The sequence below is a fragment of the Mesoplodon bidens genome (assembly GCF_964165515.1).
Source record: "Mesoplodon bidens genome assembly, contig: HAP1_SCAFFOLD_291, whole genome shotgun sequence".
Taxonomy (NCBI): domain Eukaryota; kingdom Metazoa; phylum Chordata; class Mammalia; order Artiodactyla; family Ziphiidae; genus Mesoplodon; species Mesoplodon bidens.
The window spans coordinates 325,299-342,431 of record NW_027671677.1 but is presented as its reverse complement, the minus strand read 5'-3'; the positions used below and the strand labels follow the sequence as shown (position 1 = coordinate 342,431).

Below are 17,133 nucleotides of genomic sequence, written 5' to 3'. Positions count from 1 at the left end.
ATCAGGTTTGTGGGGTTTGCTTTAGTTCTTAACAGGCCAATAATCATGTGAGGATTTTTCACAAGTCAAATTTCTGGTTTTAAATTTTACATTCTGGCAAAATTATGCTTCTGAATATTATTTTATTTCTTAAAATGTGGTAATGCCCTAAAATGATATTACACAATCATAACGTTCAGCTAACATACTTAAAAAGATGGGCTATTAAGGATTCATTCTTCAATAATTCTATGAAATGCACATTTTCTAAGACATGCAGTTAGGATCCATTTTATATTCATTATAGGGTTAACACATTGCTTTAAAAAGTTTTGAAAGGTTATAAAATATATGACTTAGCCTATGCTTGACATTCTACATGTTACCTCATAAAATTACTGGGGGAAGGATATCTTAATATCTGAATTGAAGGTAGTGTACATTTAATCTACATTTGGCTTATAACAATGAATAATGAAAGGCTTTCATTTATTATATAGCTCACACGTTCCAAAGGGTACACTTCTAAAAGACTACTGATTTCTCATTGCTAATAAGCAACCTATTGTCCTTGCCTTGGTAAAATCTATTTTAATGACAGCTGGTTCTCTCCCCGATTTTCCATTGGTATTACAGCGTCGCGGTCTTTTAAGAGGAGCAGGGCTGGCACGAGGACTCTTTGGGCTTATTCCTACAAGAAATTTAGATTTTCTATTCTCCTAATTAAAAAATGTATCAGTATTAGTTTTTCCCTTTACTCCCTTACGTCGTTGAAGCAGAAACCAATGGACTGTGGTCACGTACGTCACCTAAGGCTCTATCAGATCACTTTGTTTAAATGGTGCAGCTTACTCAGGTAAGTTTACTGATCAGAACCAAATGGGATCAATTAGGAAAAAGGTCATACCGGAAAATATCCTTTTCAAAGTTGACTATTTTAACACAGTTAAATAAGCGATGATTTCTTAATCCTTTGAGTTAAAATTGTTCAGCGTGGCCAAGAAAGTCTGGAAACATGAAAAATGTCCATAAAAGCACTTTATTACTATAATACGTTGAATGTGTTGCTCCTCATTATTAATTCACAGTTCATTAAGCTGGGCAAAATTACAACGAACAATGTGCGTTAAAGCAAAATTCCCATCAGTCATTTTCCATCTGTCATACATTCTGTCAGATGATTTGTGTGTCTAATTTTCATGGAAAAACTTGTACCTTTACTCCAGAATAAGAAATCAAGGGGGATCAATCTATTAAAAAGATATTAATATTCCCAGACTCTGTGGCCTTCAGTATTTTCTTTTTAAGAAGATTCACCTAGTGCAAATCTTATCAATATTTTTACCATTTAATATGCCCAGACAAAATGGATACAAAAATTAGATAAAAGAGAAAACAACAAAAACAGATCCCCTTTGTTTTCAAAACATTTGATGTTTACATCAAAATATTTTGTTGAAAATGAAGTGATTTTTAATCTATAGTTAAAAGACACTATAATGATATTTAGAACATATTACAGATCTGGATTTTTACAAATAGATTTTTATTTAAAACAGGTCTCACACTGATATCAATAAACCAGGCACTCTAGAACAAAATGTGGAGAGATGGCAATTATGCGATGACTTCTTAATACTCCAAGGGAAAAAGATTTTTTCCACAGTAGTCCATCTACAATATTAACCCTTAAGATCTACTCCCCTTGATAGGTTTCAATATTATTTTCTCTTTTATACACATTTACTTTATAATTAACTCCTACAGGAGGACATTTCTGGAAATGTTCCCAGATATCTACAGCCACACTTTCGGTCATGATCACACCATGGAAAAAGTAGGGAACATCCAGATCCTGATGATCCAGGGGTTTCATAATTACCCCTTTGAGGTCAGTCAGAATCATCATCATTCCCAGAACAGGGTCGGTCTTTACATTTGTGCCCCGAGACATGCAGATTGTAACACTACCCACCCAAAGGCAAGTTGTCTTTCTTACTCAGGTTTGCAGGGGCACCACTCACTGTGGTAGCTAGAAGAGTCCGTTGCCCCCAGCCCGGACCTGCATTCTGTACTCTCCACACACACATCGTACTACAGATATACCAGTGGTGCTGATGAAACTTCCAGAAAGCTATAAAATAATGCATGCCAGGCACGGTAGATGAGGATTTAGAAAATGCTAACATCTTCTCTAGGAAATAAAGGTGACATACCTATGTGGCTTTAAGCATTTTTGTGCATTAGCTGGCCCCCTGGATCTGGGAAAAAGCATCTGATTTTAAAGTTTCTCAGCCTCATTCTCTGCAATGAAATCTGAAGCTCTTTCTTCCTTCTCTGAGTCCAGAAGCTGGAATTGATACAGTCTGCTCTCTGTGATTTGTCTCTACCATTTGTTTCCAGTGACCACTTCAACTCAGATAGCTCTCAATTCAGGGATCACTCCTAAACTTCAGGAGGAAGGTCACTGCCCTTTTTATTCCCACCACAATTTTATGCTAGTAACCCTTTACAGTGTCAATAAATTTATTTTGTAGAATGTGCCCCCTGGACTCCACCTGCTAAATCTGTTTTTTGGGCAAATCATTTGTTACTTAGCTAAACAAATTTTATAAAATCATATTTCATAAAATTGTATTTTATAAAATGTTACTTTCTTATTTTATAAAATTGGTAAATCCAGGGATTTAGGCTTAATTATTTTTTAAAATGTTGGTACTCATTTTGCCAATTTTTCTCTTTTTACATATATCAGAAAATATGTTAAGAACTCAACTGTGAAGATACCACTATTTTTATCTTTTCTCACTTTTTGTACACAGGAAACAAGAAAGTTTGTTCCTTGGAAAACATCAGTCCTAAGAACGTACTAAGTTAAAGCTTAGCATGTTAGATCTGCGAGTAGCCTTGTCTTTTTTTTTTTTTTTTTTTTTCGGTACGCAGGCCTCTCACTGTTGTGGCCTCTCCCGTTGCAGAGCACAGGCTCCGGACACGCAGGCTCAGCGGTCATGGCTCACGGCTCCAGCCGCTCCGTGGCATGTGGGATCTTCCCGGACCGGGGCACGAACCCGTGTCCCCTGCATCGGCAGGCGGACTCTCAACCACTGCGCCACCAGGGAAGCCCAACCTTGTCTTTTTTTTAATGATGCTTTTTTCTGAATTGGTAAAAAAAAAAAAAAAAAGCCTTAAGGCTTAGGAACAGAAGCAAATTGAGAATTAAAATCCAAATCATTCAAATGAAGTTTGTCAGAACAGTTTGTGTGTGGAGAGGACAGCTTCTAGGCACTTCAGAGAAACCAGCAGGACAGAATTGAGAATAGCCAGCACCTTACAGGGCTTCTCACAGAAATGCTTTAAGGCAAAGAGGTGACTGGATTTCACAGGGAGACCAGGGAGAGGATGCAGAGATAATTAAATCACATTCAAGCACCTGTTTACCTGGGAGGTAAGTTCCTTCATATTGTGGTCAGATGCTGTTTAGGGGGACACTGGTGCAGGGGAGTTGTTGGGAGGATGAACTCTTTTCTGAGTGATTTTGCAAGTGTGAAAATTCATCCAACAGAGATGCTAGAAAAATTTGCTCCTAGTAGCGAGCGTCCAACATGGTATTTTGGGACAAAAATGTGTATTTGGAAGAATTTTTCACAAAAGAGCAGTGATGGGAGGAAAAGATTCATATGGGCCTGGCTAGTAATATTCTTCCTTCACAATTTTCTTGTGGGTTCCTGAGGCCTGTTGTGACTGCTTGGAGACCTGGTCCCCAAGCAATGGCCCTCTTTGTCATACTCAGGGTAACCTAGGAAGTTGCTTGTCTGAAGCAGAAAAGGTTCTCCCTTCCACTCATGTCCTCTTGCTGATCAGATGAACACATGGCATCATCTACAGCTGAGAGGTGTTTGTTAACTACCTTTGTTTCATAGGACACAACTCATATATACTCTACAGTAATGTTTATCACTGTCTTTTATAATCTCAAGGTAAGAAGTAATCAGTGTTAAAATCATTCTACTGGAATAACAAAGCACATGATTTTTTTTCCCCTAATAGTGATTGTATTTGTTTGCTAGGGCTGCCATAACAAAAGACCACACTGGCTACTAGGTGGCTTAAACAACAAAAATATATTTTCTCATAGTTCTAGAGGCTAGAAGTCCAAGATCAAAGTATCAAGTTTAGTTTCTTTGAGGTCTCTCTCCTTTGATGGCTACCTTCTCGCTGTGTCCTCACATGGTTGCCCCTCAGTCTGTGCATGTCTGTGTTCTAATATTCCCCCCTTATAAAGATACAAGTCATATTGGATTAGAGTCCATCCATATGATCATTTTACCTTAATTTTCTCTTCCAAAGCAGTATTTCCAAGTAGAAGTTAAGCTTACTGTACAAGCAATCAGGTATTTAATAAGAGGCATTGCTATGGAGACAAAAAAACAATGGTTAATAATTGAGGCAAATTTCATATCAGTTTTTGAGTTCTGAGGGTAGACAGTTGAGAAGATCTCTAAATGTCAGGGTTAAAGCATCTTTTGTAGTTTGAATGTCCATCAGATGTTCAGGTAAACTTTCTGAGTGGTCCATATAGCAACAGGAACGAAGAAGACTGTCTAAACATGAGCTGCTGTGGAGATTTCTCTGAAGTTTATATTAAGATATCTACCTTCAGTATGCAGGACTTCAGAAAAAAAGGCAGTTTTAGTTTCAATTATTCCAAGTCAAAAGGGTGGGAGAAAATTTGGAAACACTAGTTTGGAGAGTTGTAGTCAGGTAGTGGAGGAAACTAGAAAAATTCAGGATACAGTCCAGTTTTCAGGTAATTAACAAAACTTCAAGGAAAATTAATAGCACTAGAATCTAATATCCACAATATGTATTTTGGTTTCTATCGAAAGATAATTTTTCTCTCTAAAATCACCCTCATTTCTATCAAAGATAGCCAAATTAAGACAAATTTGTTTGCAAAATAAGTCTAGATTCAATAAACTTGGTCTTATTTATATAAGTATAGCAAGGATTGTGACTGACCATATAGGCTTATTTTTTATTTTTATTTTTTGCTTTTATTAAGAGAATTTATTGCCTCTCTCTCCTCCCAATAGCTCAGACATGAAGAAGCAACATCAGAGGAAGACAGACAGACAAATGGCTCTTTGAGTTTGTCCTTCTTGGCATTGGTGAAGGAAGAGGCAGCTTTCTCAAAGTTTTTATCTGCTTAATTGGATGTAGTAGAGAAAGGGAACAAGGAAAGTCAGAGGATAAGTGAACAGGCTCTGCACCTACCAAGGATGTGTTATCCTCCTAATCGTCCCAGTAGGAATATTCCATTCATGTTCTTTGATCTGATCCTTGCATTGGAAGACACTTCTTATTTTAATCTCTTTTTTTAAATTTAATTTTAATTTTATATTGAAGTATAGTTGATTTACAATGTTGAATTAGTTTCAGGTGTACAGCAAAATGATTCAGTTATACATATACACATATCCATTCTTTTTCAGATTCTTTTGCCATATAGGTTATTACAGAATATTGAGTAGAGTTCCCTTTGCTATACAGTAGGGTCTTGTTGATTATCTATTTTATATATAGTAGTGTGTATATGTGAATCCAAACTCCTAATTTATCCCTCCCCATACCTTTTCCCTTTAGTAACCATAAGTTTGTTTTTTAAGTCTGTTAGTCTGTTTCTCTTTTGTAATTAAGTTCATTTGTATCATTTTTTCAGATTCCACAGATAAGTGATATCATATGATATTTGTCTTTCTCTGAATGACTTCACTTAGTATGATCATCTCTATGTCAATTCATGTTACTGCAAATGGCATTATTTCATTCATTTTTATGGCTGAGTAATATTCCATTGTATATATGTACCACATCTTCTTTATCCATTCATCTGTCAATGGACATTTAAATTGCTTTCATATCCTGGTTATTGTGAATAGTGCTGCACTGAACACTGGGGTGCATGTATCTTTTGGAAGTATAATTTTCTCCAGATACATGCCTAAGAGTAGGATTGCTGGATCATATGGTAGTTCTATTTTTAGTTTTTTAAGGAATCCCATAATATTCTCCATAGTGGTTGAACCAATTTACATTCCCACCAACAGTGTAGGAGGACTCCTTTTCTCCACACCCTCTCCAACATTTTTGTAGTCTACAGTTTGTAGACGTTTTGATGATGGTTACTCTGACTGGTGTGAGGTGATACCTCATTGTAGTTTTGATTTGCATTTCTCTAATAATTAGCGATGTGTGGCAGATTTTCATGTGCTTTTTGCCCATCAGTATGTCTTCTTTGGAGAAATGTCTGTTTAGATCTTCTGTCCATTTTTTGATTGGGTTGTTTGCTTTTTTGATATTGAGCTGCATGAGCTATTTGTATACTTTGGAGATTATTCCATTGTCAGTCTCATCATTTGCAAATATTTTCTCCTATTCTGTAGGTTGTCTTTTTGTTTTGTTTATGGTTTCCTTTGCTGTGCAAAAGCTTTTAAGTTTTATTAGGTCCCATTTGTTTATTTTAGTTTTTGTTTTCTTTCCTCTAGGAGGTGGATCCAAAAAGATATTGCTGCTGTGAAAGAGTGTTCTGCCTGGATTTTCCTCTAAGAGTTTTATAATATCCAGTCTTACATTTAGGTCTTTAATGCATTTTGAGTTTATTTTTGTCTGTGGTGTTAGAAAATTGTTCTAATTTCATTTTTTTACACGTAGCTGTCCAGTTTTCCCAGTACCACTTATTGAAGAGACTGTCTTTTCTCCATTGTATAGTCCTGCCTCCTTTGTCATAGATTAATTGACCATAGTTGTGTGGGTTTATTTCTGGGCTTTCTATTCTGTTCCATTGATCTATATTTCTGTTTTTGTGCAAGTACCATACTGATTACTGTAGCTTTGTAATATAGTCTGAAGACAGTGAGCCTGATTCCTCCAACTCCATTTTTGCTTTCATAGTATGCTTTGGCTATTTGGGGGTTTGTGTTTCTATACAAATTTTAAAATTTTCTGTTCTAGTTCTGTGAAAAATGCCATTGGTGGGGGCTTCCCTGGCGGTCCGGTGGTTGGGACTTCACCTTCCAATGAGGAGGATGCAGGTTCGATCCGTGGTCGGGGAGTTGGGATCCCACATGCAATGCAACCAAAAAAAAAAAAAAACCCAAAAAAAACCAAAAACAACAACATAAAACAGAAGCAATATTGTAACAAATTCAATAAAGACTTTAAAAATGGTCCACATGAAAAAAATCTTAAAAAAAAAATTCCACTGGTAATTTAATAGGGATTGCATTGAATCTGTAGATTGCCTTAAGTAGTATAGTCATTTTGACAGTATTGATTCTTCCAATCCAAGCACATGGTCTATCTCTCCATCTGTTTGTGTCACTTTCGATTTCTTTCATCAGCATCTTAGAGTTTTCAGAGTACAGGTCTTTTGTCTCCTTAGGTAGATTTATTCATAGGTATTTTTTCTTTTTGATGTGATGGTAAATGGGATTCCTTCCATAATTTCTCTTTCTGATCTTTTGTTTTTAGTGTATAGGAATGAAAGAGATTTCTGTGTATTAATTTTGTATTCTGTGACTTTACTGAATTCATTGATGTGGTGTATCACACTGATTGATATGAGCCTGTGAGCCATGGCCGCTGAGCCTGCGCGTCCGGAGCCTGTGCTCCGCAGCGGGAGAGGCCACAACAGTGAGAGGCCCGCGTACCACGAAAAAAAAATCATAAAATGGGGCTTTCCTGGTGGCACAGTGTTTAAGAATCTGCCTGCCAGTGCAGGGGACATGGGTTCAAGCCCTGGTCCAGGAAGATCCCACATGCTGCAGAGCAACTAAGCCCACGCGCCACAACTACTGAGCCTGCGTTCTAGAGCCATTGAGCCACAACTACTAAAGCCCACGAGCCACAACTACTGAAGCCCATGCACCTAGAGCCCATGCTCTACAACAAGAGAAGCCACTGCAATGAGAAGCCCACGCACCACAACGAAGAGTAGCTGCCATTCGCTGCAACTAGAGAAAGCCCACACACAGCAACAAAGACCCAATGCAGCCAAAAATAAATAAAATAAATAAATTTATTTTTAAAATCATAAAATATTATAACCATCTTCTTCAGTTTACTTAGTCCCATGTAATTAATTCTTGTTTTGTTTGATCTTTTGTTAGAAGTTTTATGAAACCATCAATTTCTCCATTAGGGTTTTGTAAATTCTTACTCAGTTCAGTGTAATGATTTGAAATTCATCAGAAACTTGTGTTCTAGAATACTTGTTAGATCCTTTTCCATGAATTTCTCTGAACATGAAACACATTTTCAGGAAGCTTTTGTAAAAGCATCTGAGTAAAACCATTGTCTAAGTAATAAAAGACAAATATCCATTACTAAAAATTTGATTCATTCTAATGGAATTGACAAGAAAATTTATCTCTGTGACACAAAACATTTAAGATAATAACTAGAATTATGACTGATAACATTATACTAGGACATATCCAATTTTAGGAATTTCATATACTTTCGAGAACATTTATATTAATAACATTCACCCTTATGATATAACCTAGGGTTTATGATCATCTATTTAGCAATGCTTCCCATGTAAGTAACATACCAAATAAGCCTAATGAGTTTCATAGCTCTCTTTTCTAATAAGATAAAACAAATCTTTTAAGGTGTTCCAAGGGGCCTCTGGAAAACCTGAACGTTATTTCCAGGTCAATAAGACTTCATTTAGAATTTGACTTGGGGGAAAATCTACTTTTTCAAAAATAAAAATGTTTTAAAACACTTTGTCAAATATGATCATATGTCACTGTGAATTAATATTTAGTTATCAATTTAATCAAAGTGACAAAGATTCACATGTAAATACAGATAGTTAAATAGTGTAAAAAGACTTAGCTCTTTTAATATTGAAAGCACTCAGTTTTTCTTCAAAATTATCAAAGACTCATAAAGACAAAATGTACAATATTTGTTTTGCCAGACAGATTACATTAAATGTAAAAAAAAGTCTTTGTTTACAATTTCTCATTAAGAGCAGACCAATAATTAAGAAAATTTTGCAAAAAGAGAGAAAAAACAAATTTTAATTTTCTACCAGCTCACTTTGGATATTAAAACTCAATCACTTTATTAAATTCATTCCAATCTTAGACCTGAGTACACATAAAATTCCTTTCTAAAGATTCCTCTTTAACAAACCTCTTACAACTTTCTCTGTCCATTTTGATTTGTCCCTTGTTCTCTTTCCCATTTAGAAGTTACCAGCTTTAGGACAAAACTCATTTAACAAAGTTTTTACATTAACAAAAACATCTCCATACCGTACACTTTTTCTTACCCCCAAATATATTCTAATTTCCTTATAATTCCTAGTAGCTTTAACCACATCTATTATTTACAATTCTTAATCCTTTGAAGCTTTAATTTTTTTGTAAAGATAAAGTTAAAAATTATTAACTGTGTAAGTATTTTGTGGCTTGGCAAACTTATAAATACATTTCATAATTTCTAGAAACATATTCTACTTCATAGTACAAGCTTTTAATGAAGCACAAGACATGTCTACTAATAGAACCAAACATATTTAGTGTGTAATAAGAGGTCAAAAGTAGGTAAACTTAGACTCGTTCAGCAATTAATATTTCAGTATTTTGTCTTAGTTGGAAATGATCTAGACATTCAATTCATTTAATTTAACTTAGCAAAACTCTAAGGGTACAATTTATCAAAGACATTTAGAAAACTATTTAAGTTGACATAGCAAAAACAATTATTGCTAAAAAAAGTTTACCTAAAAGAATTCTTATCTTATGTCTATTTAATTAATTTGTTCTTAACAATCACTCAGATTACTCATGACAATTTCATAAGATGTTAAAGTAGTGTTAGCCATCATCTTAAATTATTATTATTATTACTTTTTTCTGAGAAATTTTGTAAAAGAGATAACATGAGCTTATTTGACTTTTAGTAAAACTACATAGCATAAAACTATTATACTTAATGCTGATAACTCTTAAGATATGTCTGTATTAATTAAACCATTAAACCTGAACTAGATTTTACTTACCAAAAATTATCCTAGATCATGTGAATTTGAAAAATATTTGTATTCGTTTTTGTTATATTTTTGAGAATTTTTATATTGCTTGTTGGAATAAATTAAGTTTACTCACTCAGATAGCTACAGTCTTTTATTATTTATGGAGAAGACTTTTAAGTCTTCTTGCCCTTTAAGTGTACTTGCCCTTGATCAACAATTTTAAGGAGACTGTGATTTAGAGTTTGAGCAAGAGAGGGTTTTTCTGGTGGTTTTTGTTTAAAAAAAAAACCTCTTTCCTTTTTTTTCTTTAAATTTTAGTTTCAGGTTCTAACAATTGAGATAATCTGGGCTCAGTCTCAGGCAATGTGGCTGTTTACATTTCAAAGACATGGTAAGATTTATAACTTTAAGGGACAGAGAAAAAAGTGTAAATTTTCTTCTGTGAGTTTTGGAGTGTATTTTTCTATTATCATAAGTTTCAGGGTAATTATTATTTTAAAAACTTTTTCTTCTTAAGTACAGGGCAATTTTGCTCCAATTATCCTCAACTTTTATAATATCTACAAGAATTTGAGAGGAATAGGTTTCAGGGTTGGTGAAGATAAATGGGCCTTGACTTGTTCCTAAGTTGCATTTCTGGTTTTGTAGAGATTTGGAAGACAAAGATAATTGTTTCTATTAGCTCTTGAATATTGGCTTCCAACTGATCTTTTCCCAATTATTTGTAGGAGGGCCTAAGGAATTGCTGAGGAGATGGGGCAATTTTTAAAATTTTTCTTAAAAAGGGGAATTCATGTTGGATCTTTAATTTGTTATTTCATCTTCATAACGATTCCCTAAGGCTAGCTGTTATACATGATTTTTCCTTTCAATTTGATCCTTCCATAAATACCAATATGACAGCTGTTTATGATGAGAGCTCTCAAAAAGGTAATCTTTTAAATACAGCAAATTTAAAGGATCCATCATCTGGCCATTGAGGAGTAAGACCTTTCATTAATTTCAAATAGTGACTCAAATCAGTAAGCCTTTTTATGGAACGACCCAGAGGTAACTTTTCAGGCTTAGAATAAATCCTTACCATGGATGAAATAAGCATACTTTCAGATGGAGAGGGCACGGATGATATAGCCCCTATAATGTGAAAATTCATTTCCAAGGATAATCTAAGAAAGCAAAGGCCTTCATTGCACAGGCAGTAAGGGTGGTATAATGCAAACTGTGTCCCTGGTCTCTCCTGGGAATTTGAGGCACCTCTGATCCCAAACCTACTAATCTGTGACATCAGGCATATGCTGCTGGAATGGGACTTTTCCAACACTAACAAGGCAATGAAGGTTGAAACAACAAAGGCCCCTTATGGACTGGGTCCCCTTAGGACAAACTCCTCTGACAGCTGGCACAACAAGACTAGAGTGTGCTGTTTATGACTTTGTGTCTCAGAACCCCAGTCAATTCAACTGGTTACCAGATGCACCCCAGTAAATACACCATCCAGATGGTGGAGACCAGAGAGAATATTCTCACTGGACAAAAAGCCAAACTCTCAGGACACAGAAAAATACAGAAGGAAAAATCTCATCCAGTTTTTATATAGAGGACTGACAGCAAAGTTTGTCTTAATAGGCACTGGACTGGAGAGAACTGGTAACTCACCAGTCTGTGAGACTGTCTCAAACAGCAGGCTTATAGGGTCTATGCCTGTATTCTGCCCTATGGTTCTTTCTTCTTATGAAACATGACTCAGGAGACAGAGACAAAGAAAAACAGTGACTGTCTCTGGGAGGAAAGGATTAAGAAAAACTGAGACGAGATTACTCGTTTCCAAAAACCAGATTTTCTATGTCACAAGGATCTTGCTCCATAAGTATTTTCTTCTGCTAATCTAAATTTAGAGATAGAGAAAAGGAGACTCTTAAGCACTTTCCCTCCCACCAGACCTTACAGGCCTGGGAAGTTGAGGAGATAAGAAATTTTACCTTCTGCTGGCCTTTGTCATGTGTCCTAGGATCTCTCAGCTGCAGCAGTCTTGTGGTGGGAAGCAGGGTTTAGCCAGCCTCCTGGTTGTCTTGTCAGCTGTTGAGGAGGAAGAAATGTCCCTGCCAACCTTCTTGAGTTAAAGAAGTCACAAGGTTTATACAGCCTTCTTGACCCTGCATTCCCTATCTCTGGTGCTAATGATGTCTTTCTACCTCCTGGTACAGGGAGGGCACCATTCACATGAGATACTAATTTCCTGCTTTCATGGAGACAGATAGGAAGGTCAGTGTGTCTCTCTTGCATCAGTCATTTCTTCAGTAACTTTAATTCAAAGTAATATTCCACTGAGGCATATTTTGGAGCATCCTGCCCTGGGCACCAACAAAGTCAAATGGTTTAGAGAGAAAGCAAGTCCCTTTGTCAGCACTGACCTGTGCTCATGGTGATTGTTATTCCATCTCCACAATACCATTGGGCTGGGTGCTCAAGAAACAGAGCTGTGAAAACATGGCTCCTGTCTCTTATAATTTATAGTACCAATGTTTCAAAGAAAAAATTTTATTTAGTGCCTCCTTTGTGTTAGACAATAATGCTGGTATATTTTCAAGATATACAAATAATAGAAAGAGACATGTATGGTACTTGAATTGTAGTGAGACATTAAAATTCCCCCCCCCAAAAAAAATCTTTTTCTTTATACTTATAAGGAAAAAAAATGTAGATTCATTTTGGATAAGATAAAGAAAATTTATGAAGTGATAAATCTAACCTGAGAAAGTAGAAAATAACGCAGTACACAGGCTCTGAGCATTCTACTCACAGAAAATATTGTCCTGTTCTTTTGCAATATGGACTTGTTCCCCTGTCCCTATGTCTGTCTCTTCCCCTCTCTGTTTCTGCCCCTCCTGTCTCTCTCCCTCACACATACACACATTCACTCCCCTACAAAAAAAACCCATTGACTAAATGCTAATTGGCAGGCACTGTGCTCAAACTGAGGCTACAGTGGTGAGTTAAAAACAGAGATAATTTTTCCATCCTCATCAAACGTATATTCCAAGATGGAGAAAGTGAATACTAACCAAAGAGTCACACAACCATAATATTGCAACCACAACGAACAACCATAACCACTGAGTTAAGCTAAGCAAGCCACTATTGTCAACTTTCTCTCAACCCTCAGTAGAGTGTGTTCCACTTAAAGGCCTTGAGTAAGTCAATATTCTGTTGAGAAAATCCAGGAAATTTCTCAGTCTTCCACATGTGAAATTATGCAGTTTGGAATGTCAGGAACAAGAGTGAGGGGAAAGGTCATTCAGAACTGCAACTAACCAGTTTCTCTCTTTCTGACTGCTGCAATAACCTCCTGGTCTATCCTGTGTTTACTCCCATTCCTCTGGCCTGTTCACAGAGCTGCCAAAGTGGTCCCTTAAAATTTAAGCCTGATTGTGCCACTCTACACTCAAAATCATCCAGTGAATTCAATTTAATTACAATAAATCCAAAGTTCTCACCAAGGCCTCAAAGTCCCTTTTGATCTGTTCTCCCCTCCTCCCATGTCTCTCTTGGCCTCATTCCTACCACTCTCCCCCTTGTTTTCTGTAATCCAGCCAAACTTGCTTCTTCTCAAGCTTTTACTAAAACACTACTTAGTAGACAAACAATTTAATTTAAATTGGGCAAAAAATTTAATAAGACACTTAACCAAAGAAGACACATGAATGGTAAATAAGCAACATTTTAAAATGTTCAGCATTATCAGTCATCAAAGAAAAATTAAAACCACAATGCAAATAACTTCACATCTACTAGAATGACTAAAATTAAACAGATCGATAGCATCAAATGTTAGTAAGGATGGAGAACAACCAGAAGTCTCATACGTTCCTGAAGAAAACGTGAAATGATGTACTACTTTGGAAAACAGTTCGGCATTAATACAACCCCCTAATTTCACCCCCTAGGAATTTAAATGAGAAAAATATGTCCACACAAAATTTGTACATGAGCGTTCATAGAAACAACTTTATTCATGATTGTGAAACTGAGTAGGATCCTGTGGGGCCTTCCCAGTGACAGACTCCCAGTGTTCCCTGCTGCTTGTTTGTAGAACAAAGCTTTAGTCTCCTAGGCCTCCCTTGATTTCCAGAGAGCAGTTAATGATTACAGAACTGACAAAATTCAGAAACAAAGGAAAAGCAGTCAAGCAAGAAAAGTAACAATAGATTGAAAAACAGTGTTGTCTATATCCATTTCTCCTCAAGGGATATAGATAACAGTCTGACACATATCCTTGATGTGGTGCTCCAAGGACAATGGTGCTTCAAGGACAAAGGACAACCCTCTCTGAAAAAGTGTCAGCGTTACACCCCTTATCAGACCCTTAATTGCCCTCCCCACCATGTTGTGATGGTTATGAAATTCCTGAGCCCAGCTGGGTGATGAGACCTGTCCCAAATAAGAAAAGGCATCTTCCCTGTCCCACTGCCACCCTATAGAAGGAAAGTATATGTGCCTCGACCAATTAGTAAACGAAATTTTCACCTTGGAGCATTCCTTTGTTTTCTGACTATAAAAACTGATCAATAGCACATGTTTGGGGTCCACTCCCCCAGACTACTAGGAAGTCAGCCTGCTGTTCTGGCAGAGACACTTTCCTCTAATAAATTCTATCTTCTTTACATTCTGCCTTGTGTCTGGAAATTCTTTTCCAACCCACGTATGGACCACGACACTTGAGCGTTTTCTGTAGACACTAAGGCTCTCCACCTGATGGAGGATTTGACTATGTGCTGATCACAAGCATGTAGGTCCCAGACTGGTTGGAACAAGGAGGCTGATGATTAAGGTTCCCAAAATATCACCCTGTCACCTCTCCACCAACTAATCAAAAGAATGTCCATGAACTGATAATTCACCCTGAGACCCTCACTCCTAATGTTGTCTTTAGAAACACTTGCCCAAAAGTCTTCAGGGAGTTTGGGTCTTTTGAGCATTAGCTGCTTGTTATCCTTGCTTCGCATCCTGCAAATAAACACTGTACTTTCCTTCACCACACCTGGTATCAGTAGATTGGCTTTGCTCTGCAGTGGGTGAGTGAATCTGTGTTTGGTTTGGCAATAATTTTGGCAACCATGAAGGGGCCACCATCCCTAGTGGGCATCTCAACCATAGCACACTGGCCCCTGACCAGTGGCAGCTCATGGATACTACTCAGCAGCTGCTTGAGCACCTTTGTCTCAGAGATGGCCCTGAACATTTGCCACTGACCAGGCATCATTGGCCCATGGCACTTTTGATTTCTGTGGTAAAGGGAAAAAGACACATGCTTTGCTGGTTGAGATTTCTCTAGTAAGTAGTGGAACTTGTGTGTGATAATACCAGGGTATTCATTCTCTTAGCCATTTGGGTCTGTCAGTGGCTAAACATTTCTTGGGATTTTCCCTTTTGGGCTGAGGAGTTTGAAACCCTGAGAGACTACATTTGTTTGTTTGTTTGAGATTTTAAGATTACCAGCCATAAACAACTGAGAATGGGTAATCAGAGCTCTGTTTCATCTTATATTCCCTATGGTGTATTTTGCAGAATTGGGAAATTCTTAGCTCTTAGTTTCATGGGCTCATACCCATGAAAAGGAGAAGGTGATATTTTTCTAAAATCATGTGGTCACAGTATTCTTTAGGCTCTGGAGAATAATGACCCAGATGGGGCACTTTTTGACATTCTAAAACTTGTTTTTGCATATGAAGAAGCTGGCTTGTTAAACGTGTCTCTTCACTATTCTGACCAGAAGGAAACAAATCTTACTAGGAGGAACTTACATTTTTCTCCCTGTGCCTTTGAAATGTAAATGTTCTACCCTGGGCTCTAATGTACTCTCACTCACTCTTGTCTATACCATCGCCAATTCCTGAGACTGAGGGGGAAAAAAAGGGAGAAGAGTCCTTTTTAAACTCAGGCAGGAAAACTGTGAGATCTCTGTTTGTCTGGAATGTATGTATGTCCATTTGTACATTATAAATATATCTCTTTTCCTTTGGATGGTATTATCAAAGTTAGTTTGTAAATGAGCTCTATTTAATTGACTTAAAGGAAATTAAGCACTTACAGAAATTCTCAGAAATGTAAAAGAAACTAACTTGAATGAATTTCAGATTCATGTGATCTGAAAAATATTCAATATTAAATTTGGGATAATGGCTGACTTGGTCTAATGCCTCATAAAGTTTTCTTGGGTAATCTAAACATAATTTTTGAGAACAAGTGAATAAAATAGAGGTAAATGAGACAAGAGTTTTTAGGTGAACTCTGGGAATAATTATGTTTTAGGAATGTCTACTTAAAAATAGCTTTTCTGGACGTTTTAATAACTTGAAATTTTAGAGTTTAACTAAATTAAGCTAAATGATGAGAATTCATTGAATATCGAGGTCTTTTCCAAATAAAATAATATACTGAAATATTGATTACTAAACATTGGCTTCCTTTTACAGAGAAAGTAAAGATATTTAAGACTATTAATAAATATGTTTGGTGTCACACGGAGACATTTTCCATAAGCACATATTTTTAGAAATTATAAATAGCATTTATTTATAAATTTGCCAATCTACAGAATGCTAATGTAAAGAACAGCTCATAATTGCTTACTTCTTAATTTTCACTAGGAATTTAGGTTTTTAAGACTTGAGAATTCTAATTAAATATGTAATTAAAGCCACTAGAAATAATGAGAACATTTTAGTATACAGGGTAATAGGATGTGTGTTTTCATTAAAAGAAGGTATGAAGAATAGGAATTTATTTTGTTAAAGAAAAAGGAAGTAATTTTCTCTTAAAGCTGGTTATTTCTAAATAGGAAATAAAATAAAGGGCAAGTTAATATGATATAGAAAGTTGTAGATTTCTGGGGAAAAAGTAATCTTTAGAAAGAAATTCTATGTGTTGTCAGGACTCACTAAGATTAGAATGAATTTAATTGAGTAAATGAATTTTAAGATTAAAAGTAAAGTGGGGGCTTCCCTGGTGGCGCAGTGGTTGAGAATCTGCCTGCCAATGCAGGGCACACGGGTTCGAGCCCTGGTCTGGGAAGATCCCACATGCCGCAGAGCAAATGGGCCCCG

At 36.4% G+C, this 17,133-nt stretch overlaps 1 long non-coding RNA gene and 1 pseudogene across 3 annotated transcripts in view; one reads left to right on the top strand and one right to left on the bottom strand.

The window, feature by feature from the left end:
* Positions 1–17,133, top strand: part of LOC308611204 (centrosomal protein of 78 kDa-like) — a 178,156-nt pseudogene that overhangs the window by 47,708 nt on the left and 113,315 nt on the right. The gene's annotated exons all lie outside the window — the stretch shown is intronic.
* The window catches only part of LOC308611208, a 96,950-nt gene that overhangs the window by 11,646 nt on the left and 68,171 nt on the right, over positions 1–17,133 (bottom strand). The window contains exons 3-5 of one of the 2 annotated variants that reach the window (XR_014014792.1): positions 12,010–12,106; positions 4,307–4,390; positions 2,728–3,134 (exon numbers count right to left, since the gene is read on the bottom strand). This is a non-coding gene — a long non-coding RNA (uncharacterized lncRNA). Of the gene's footprint in view, positions 1–2,727; positions 3,135–4,306; positions 4,391–12,009; positions 12,107–17,133 lie in introns of those variants that run through there. The other variant, XR_014014791.1, reaches the window with a different exon arrangement.